Source organism: Pan troglodytes, chromosome 3 (assembly GCF_028858775.2).
Source record: "Pan troglodytes isolate AG18354 chromosome 3, NHGRI_mPanTro3-v2.0_pri, whole genome shotgun sequence".
Lineage (NCBI taxonomy): Eukaryota > Metazoa > Chordata > Mammalia > Primates > Hominidae > Pan > Pan troglodytes.
In genome coordinates this window covers 108,658,601-108,667,488 of record NC_072401.2, presented here as the reverse complement: position 1 = coordinate 108,667,488, position 8,888 = coordinate 108,658,601, and the positions used below count along the sequence as shown (strand labels likewise).

Here is an 8,888-nt window from a genome sequence, read left to right as displayed (position 1 = left end):
AAGTTATCTATTCAATGTGCATGGTAATTTAGCTAGTCAGCAGCAGGAGAAATGGTAATAGGTACACAGTGATTTATAATAACTGGTAATGAGGTAGACACAGAAGGTAATCTCAGCACAGAATAACTTGGCAGAGGAGACGGGAAGGGCAGATTCAGACATTGCTGCGATGAGGCTACGGTTTAAGCTGGGGAGTGAACAGCAAGCGGCCGCATCGGTGCTGTCCGCTCTGAGCACTGTGCAGACTGGCTTCATGTCCAGTGCTGCAGCCTGTGGCCACTCATCTGTCTTCCCAGCAGACGACAACTGTCCCAGCCTCACGACTCCTCGAAACAACTACTGTTGCTGTTTTTCTTCTGTTTTCGTCACTTTGATAATATGTCAGTAATGTGTTCTGTCCATAAATGGCGGTGAATTTAGAAAACAAAACCGAAAGCAGCTCAGTAGCTGTCAGTGAAGAGCTTCATGTGTCCAGGCATTCAGGGACCCCAGAGATAGCATTTGCATGTTGTGCTCACTGCAAACTTGGGCAGTCATAATCTTGGAGGCATTGTTGTCCTCATTTTATAAGCAACAGTAAAACATGACCTTTATAGTAGACTGGATTGTTAAATCCAGGAAGATTCATGCCCTGTTAATCTTGTCCCCTGCTACCATGACTCCAAGTATTTTTAATTCCACAAAGCCTTTCTGCAGTTTTCATCACCTTCTTGTTTTCCCTGACTGCTTCCTTATTCTGGTATTTTGCTGAGTCATGATAAGGTATCAGAGAACCAACATGTAGGAACAAGTAAAGAGAATCCTAATGTTTTAATATTTTGGAGGAGGATGTGATCCATATGATTACATTTTGTTTGGGTTGGGTTTCTCAGACCTCCTTTGACCTGTAACCAAAACATTCTTCAGCAGTATTTACAATTCTGCCTGTCTGCACCCAAATGGTTTGTGTGTGTGTGTGTGTGCATACACACAGGTGCACATGCATGAGTATGTGCTTCCTTCTTGTACTGTATAATAGGTCTGTAGCATACAAGCTGTTAAGTCATTTTATGGCAGTTCTGTGGAAATGCTAATGTATACTAGCAATTGTGATCAACACAGCTGTTAATCATCAATGTTTCTGTATCTCCAAAAAAGCCAACAAACCTGAGAACTGTCGCTGATTTTAACAATTGACAATACTGCCATTGGTAAGAGTCTGACATGATTGTTTGAGATACATTTGGATCTTCTCCATTTATTCTTTTGCTATATATCAGTCATAGAATATGAAATTATTAAAATTAGAAACAGGTAACTCTAATGGTAGGAAAACAACTCAAATCCCCAGGACACGAAGAAGAGAGTGAAAACATGAGAGAGAAAATAAGCTATTTATTCCATTCCCTGAGTAATATAATACTGAAAGGGAACTGAATATAATACTGAAAGTAAACTGAAAGGGAAAGGGTTATGCTCTCTGGAAACATTACCTGGGTATGAATATGTTCATGGTTTACATTTTTTCAGATGTACATTTGTGCAACTAAACATCCTTCCTTCTCCTTAGGCTCCATCTGTACTCAGGGACATACACGACCAGTGATTGGTGAGTGAAGGTGTAAGAAGGTGGCCATATGTGCCTTTTCTCTAAGCGCACAGCACTTGGGGAAAACCATAAGAAATTTGTGCTTTTGTGGGATGTACTGGTAGATGAATGAGGTAGAAGGAGAAGAAAATAGACTCACTGCTCCTTTATAGTGTTACAGGACAGAGATGAAGTGGATGGGGGAATCCTGGATAATTAATTGAGATATATCAGCAGAAGAAAATATATCCCTGTTTCTGAGATTTGCTGCTTTCACCACAGGTTGGGAGGCCTTGAGTTCAAATTTTGATTCTTAGCTCTTGATGTCCTTAGTCAACTCTCCTAAATATATCTGAGAAGGCCTGTTAGTTTGTGTATGGAGAGGGTAAGCTGATGGCCGGCAGAAAAATGGGCAAATATGAAGTTAGAATTGCATCATTATAATAATACTTTTTAATTTTTTGGTATCTGCTTGATCAAAGTTCACAATATAAAATATGCTTAAAATGCTCTTTTCTGGTATTCATATTAGTTTGTGTATATTGTGTTATTTTTCAATAGCCTCGGCTGATAATGTCTGGTTGGTACTCACCACTGTGGCCCCATTGGCGGTGAAAACATTTAAATAATTATAAACAGCTGCTGCTCCAACTCCCTGAGTAGCTCCTTGCTGACCCAACCCTTCCAGCTCAATCGGCTCAGGCATCCTCCATAGGACCCCCAGCACCTTCCCTGTTCTTCATTCCAACATTAAATTGTCAACACCTAGCAAAGCAAGGCCCTCCAGAGCTCCTGTTACAGGAGGGGGCTCTATTTAACTTAGTTGGTATCTGTGCCCTGCCAGTTACTAAATATTTCGAATATCGCACTTAAATGAAATAAGAAAGTGTGTGCACAGGCACACGTGCACACACACACACCCCGCTGAGCATAAATTTAAAAAGCATATTTGTCAAGGGTTGAGCATTGTGCTTCAACACTCTTTCTTTGAAGGAACTTACTATATTTTTTTGTAGTCAATAACTTCTACTTTTTTAGTAGTTTTTGATATTATCATTCTACCTTAAGTTGGACATTTCTTCACAAAGCAGCTCAAAATATTTGAGTAGCAGCTTTTTTTAATGATTCAAGGATTTATTAAGTCATACACGCAAAACATACTGCTAATTGCATTAGCAAAAGATCAATGTAAAAACACTCCACAATTCTGCAACTGTCAACTTAAAAATTTTTGTTCTAGTGGTTGAAAGGTCCTCCCTTGTACTCTTGCCAGTGAGTTAAGTTGTATAGAACATCGTCAGCACTAGCACAGTTTACAGAACCTCACAAACCCAAAGGAACATCATTAGACTAAGCAACTACAGGAGGCGTGTGTCCACATGCGGGTGAGGTAAAGAGGGTCAGTATTGGTCAAGTGACAGTGTCAGTAATCTGGCAAGACAGTGATGTTAAGAAGGTTCATAGTTTAAGAATTATCTAAAATATTTTAAAAACTATAAAATTGCAACACATGATTTTTACACCTAGTTACTGGAAAACTAAGGAAAGCACTTATTAGCTTTGAATAAAGTAACATGGAAAGCACTTTTACTAATCTACAAAAAAACCTTCTAATGCATTATGAGAAAGATTTTATAATACAAGGAGGCATATTGCTCATTAAGAAAGGGTTCTATAAGAAAAGCACTTACTAAGTTAGAGACTAAGGGAACGACCAGTTTAAAGATGAATTAAATGCCCAATTTGGGGAGGGATGGCTGATGTAAGAGAAAGGAAAAGCTTAAGTAAACACTTCCTGATAATACCAACCTTTCTTTAATCATCTACTGCATTTGACAGAAATTAACCTTTTAGAGTTTTTACCCTTGACACTTTTATTCCTTGTACCCGCCGCTTCTGGTCTCAGCGCCCTGCTGCTGCCCCTGCGGCCCAGCGAGCGGCCCAGATGCAGGCCATCAAGGGTGTGGTGGTGGGAGATGGAGCTGTAGGTGAAACTTCCTACTGATCAGTTACACAACCAATGCATTTGCTGGAGAATATATCCCTACTGTCTTTGACAATTATTCTGCCAATGTTATGGTAGATGGAAAACCGGTGAATTTGGGCTTATGGGATACAGTTGCTCAAGAAGATTATGACAGATTATGCCCCCTATCCTATCCGCAAACAGATGTGTTCTTAATTTGCTTTTCCCTTGTAAGTCCTGCATCATTTGAAAAAGTCCGTGCAAAGTGGTATCCTGAGGTGGAGCACCACTGTCCCAACACTCCCATCATCCTAGTGGGAACTAAACTTGAACTTAGGGATGATACAGACACAATCGAGAAACTGAAGGAGAAGAAGCTGACTCCCATCACCTATCTGCAGGGTCTAGCCATGGTTAAGGATATTGGTGCTGTAAAATACCTGAAGTGCTCAGCACTCACACAGTGAGGCCTCAACAGTGTTTGACAAAGAGATCCAAGCAGTCCTCTGCCCACCTCCCGTGAAGAAGAGGAAGAGAAAATGCCTGCTGTTGTAAATGTCTGAGCCCCTCGTTCTTGGTCCTGTCCATTGGAATCTTTGTACACTTTGCTCAAAAAACGGTGGAACCTTCACACTCAATGCCAACTTTTTGTTACAGATTAATTTTTCCAGAAAACCATTTTGAACCAATCAGTAATTTTAAGGTTTTGTTTGTTCTAAATGTAAGAGTTCAGACTCATATTCTATTAAAATTTAGCCCTAAAATGACAAGACTTCTTAAATTCTTATTTTTCAAAAGCCCCATTCTTGCCCAGATTAAGAGTTGCCAAAATACCTTCTGAACTACACTGCATTCGTGTGCCAAGAACACCGAACACTAAACTGTGTAAAGACCTTCGTCTTTCAGAAGACTGTAGTTTCTGCAGTTAGGAGATGCAGACACTTGCTAAGTAGTTGTCAGAGGCGTAAAGCAGAACAGCCTCCTGAATGAAGTGTTGCCATTTAACTCATGGGCTGATTTATCAGCCCATTTTCATGAGGTAACGTTGTATAATGGAATGGGTGTGACATCTCAGCTCTTTGGATAAGTCTTTTTGATTTCACAGTGAATTTTCTAAAAATTAGTTGACCAGCTTTTGCTGAGATTTTGAACAGAACTCATGTGTTTCCTCTAATGAAGTATTCTGTTTAGTTGTGGGTGTGCTGGGTGGGGTGTGTGTGATCAAAGGACAAAGACAGTATTTTGATAAAATATTTGAGTAGCAGTTTCTGTTTACGTGATCTCTATACAAGGTAGTAACTGCAAGATGTTCTTATTCACATTGTGGAAAACTTTTAGGTGCCTATTATTAAAGTGCTTGCAGGTTAAGAAATGAATCATGGTGGGTCCCTGGATTTTCTGAATATTTACACTCTTCGTATAAACATGAAGTCATTGGCAGTTATACAGGAAAAATAGTTCTTATAGCCCCAAAATATTTCAGGTTACATATTTTCTGTCACTGATTTCCCCTTCTCTCTATAGGAATTATAGAAAAACAGTTACTATAAAGCCTTACTAATTTTCAGGATCAATTACTCCATCTGAATGTGGATTAAACCATACAAAACATGGTTTATGATTAAGGTGGCAGCATATTTTGATCTAATAATCATTAATCTCAATCATGTTCATTGAGATACAAATTAATATTGTGCATATGTATCTATTACCACAGGTCGTATTTCTCTAGCTTACTAACCAGAAAACATGAATGGATTCTGAAACCGTTAGCAGTAGTTAAGTTTACAAACTTACAATCAGCAAGATCTAGGCTCAAATCCCAACTTCCCATAATATTCGCCAATGACTTATTTTTTTTCAAAGTCTCAGTTTCTCGTTTTGTATAATGGTACTTATAACAGTAACTATTTCACAGGGTTGCTGTAAGGATTGGAAAAAGTGATGCATGAAAAATGCTTAGTATACTATATGTTAATTCTTATGTTTTATTTCCTTTCCCATTATGAGAAGCATTTTCAAATGTGTATATTCTTTAGTTGTTTTCCACCAGAAAGTTTAAGAAACTTTCAGTTTGATTAATTGGCATTTTTGAAATCCCTTTCATTTGAACTATTTGGAGTATTTCTTTAGGAAAAATTTTCATGGGAGAAGAATGCAAAATAAATATTACTCTAGGCGTGTAGTACTTTAACAAAACAGATAATTTTTATCTACCTCTGCTCCTGAATACAGTCTATTGGTGCAGAGTGTGTGCGTTTTTAGCCTAAAACACACCAAACTTAGATAAGTGCTCTCCGTGACTTATGCTAAGGAAGACAAGAGATGTTTGTGAACCTAAAAGGAATTGGACCTATCTCAAGCCTGTTCTTCAGACCTTAACGTATTTTTATTTTTTTAAATCTAAAGACAAGAAAGATATAGAACTATAGGGGTAAACAGAAAGTCAAGTGTGTAAAGCCAAATAGTGGCAGGACTTAAGCAGTCTTCCAGAGAACAAATCAAATTTATCAATTCACGACTGCAGAGAATTTTGAATGTAGGTGCAAGTTTTCCAAGGCTTTATGTGATTTTTTTTGGCTTTACCACACTCCACCACAGGATTAGGGTCTCATTTCATGTCACCAAAGTTTTATAGTTGAACTCCTATGCCATTTACTTACAACACTTCAATGACAAAACATACTGTATCTTATATTAAAGTGATTTTTGTTTTTACTAGGCTATAGCTTCCTTGAGGACATGGATTATTCCTGATCCATTTATGTATCTATTGTAGAGTCTATCATTGTGCCTTCTAATATTTAAGCTGCTGATCAATGTGTTTCAATGAGTTGGAAATAATATCAATGAGTTATTTGAATTCAGGAAATATGTAGACTTCATTGTACATTGTCTGGCATAGAGTAAATATTTCTCCTCCTTGCAGCTTCTGTGATAGTTTTTGCTATGTGGGTGTATCAGTCCATTTTCGCACTGCTGATAAAGACATACCTGAAACTGGGAAAGAAAAGAGGTTTAATTGGACTTACAGTTCCACATGGCTGGAGAGGCCTCAGAATCATGGTGAGAGGCAAAAGGCACTTCTTAACATAGTGGTGGCAAGAGAAAAATGAGGAAGAAGCAAAAGTGGAAACCCCTGATAAACCCATCAGATCTCATGAGACTTATTCACTATCACGAACATAGCATAGGAAAGACTGGCCTCCATGATTCAATTGTTCAGTAAGAAGGGGTTCTGTAAGAAAAGCACTTATGACGTTAGCTACCCTACCCCTGGGTCCCTCTCACAACACATGGGAATTCTGGGAGCTACAATTCAAGTTGAAATTTGGGTGGGGACGCAGCCAAACCATATCAATGGGTGTGCAGGTGAATCCAGATATTCATAAATAAGTTTATATATGGGGATAACAGTACCATAAATCTATATTTATTAAGAATACAAGAATCTTCCATAACCTAAAATGATTTAGATTATTGAAGAAGAGGATCTTATGAATCTCATTCCTTTACAATATTTAAGTGTCAGCAGAGTACTATTAATAAAAAATTATGCCCACTTAAACCCAAATCTTATTTTAAACCATTCACTGTGGAAAATAGAAGATATTTCCAAGATTTCTTTTAATTATGAAAAGTATTCCAAAATCTTGCAGGGTAAGATACAAAATTGTTAGTGGGTTAGGGACTGGAAAATGTCTGTGTGCTTATATTTTGGCATCATCATCAACCATGGTAAAATAGTCAGTATCTTAAATAAAGTGAGAAAAGGAAATGACAGCTGTCTGTGTCATTCTCATCACTAGGGGCCTTCTCAGCTCATCACCCTGCCTTCTACTTTACTTTTTCATCCCTAATAACTGTGGCTTACCAGCATGTTCTCTATTACATCCTTAGGTCCAATTCACAGGCTAAACTTATTCACATCTCACATCAGCTTTTCAGCTCCGTGTACTCCTTAGGAATCTCTCAGAATGTCTTTGCCTTGGCTCTGTCATAGAACAATATTCCTTTTGAAGAAAAATCCTGGCTGGATCCCTGTTATCATCTAGTTCCCTTTCATTTGATGAAATCCTAGATCCCTCTTTTAGAGAAGCATTCAATTGAAGTTGAAATAGAGTAAATTCATCTGTATAAGGTATATGTGAAATGGCTCTTATTCTGTGGCGTCCTGGAAAGTAGTGGTGGCTTTGGTTGCTGTGTGTTTGAAACTAGCTCATCAGGAAGGCAGGTGCCTGATGAAGAATAGAACCCTTTTCAGTATAAACACATTCCTTTAGTGTTATATCAGTGAAACAAGGCTTTGGGAGTAAGAAGTCCTGGGTTCAAGTGCTATGGATGCTGTGGATGCCTTGCCCCATTGCCCCTGGGCCCACCTGAGCTTACCTGCATCTGTGATGAATAGTTTCCTGCAAGCTGATTCTCGCCTCAAGTAGGGCGGCTCTCCACTACTCATCTGAGGGCTTTCACTAGAGCCTTGGGAGCTTACCCTGTGGCAGGGGAGTTAAGGTCGCCAAGGGCAACCCTCTATCCACGTGGAATGGGACACAGTGGATGGAAACACAGTCATCCAATTCCTGGGTGGGAAAATTCAGAGGCCTACTCCACAAGGTTTCTCAGTAGCTCCCCAGCAAGACTGAGCCCTAGTTGCCACAGTAGTAGTCCATTCATTCATATATCTTTATTGAATTTTTTCTTCCTTGTCTCACTTTCCCTATTCTCTCCTTCAGATTTCTGAGGGTCACTTCTTAAAGAAGCTACCTGAACCCAAGTCTGTCTTGAGATTTGCTTTGAGAAGAACTCAAACTAATACATGATCCTAACTATACACTAACTAGTTTGAGACGTTGAGAAGGTTATTTGATTGTTCTAAGTTTCTTGACCTGTCAAATGAGACAGTTGGACTAAATGGATAATTTTGAACATTAAAATATAAAAATAGTTAAAAGTGATGAATACATTTTTAGGTAGTTTACAGGGTATTTTTTTGTTTGTTTGTAAGGCAGACATTTACTTGTTTGTAGATCACTGAGGCATATTCTTGACATCCTGGGTTTCCTTAGAGCATGATTTTAGAATAACTGCATTAGATGATTTTTAAGGCTCATGGAATTCTGGGATTCCAATCATGAATAAAGATCCTTGAGGAGCTTTCTACCTCCACCCTAATCTCTTAGGCTATTTCCCAAACTCCAAACCCACAAAGATCCAGCTTAGAATCTTTCATCCCCACACCATCTGTGTGCCTATTACCAATTGGTTGTGCATGTGTGCACACATGCATGTGCACATACGTGCATGTGTATTTCCATATTCCAAAAAACATATAAGAAATATAATCTCCCGGCTTGT

General features: G+C 38.6%; 1 pseudogene; it reads left to right on the top strand.

Annotated features, from left to right (window-relative positions):
• Positions 1-3,512: 3,512 nt before the first annotated feature.
• Positions 3,513-4,151, top strand: LOC461659 (ras-related C3 botulinum toxin substrate 1-like; annotated as a pseudogene).
• The last annotated feature ends 4,737 nt before the right edge of the window (positions 4,152-8,888 follow it).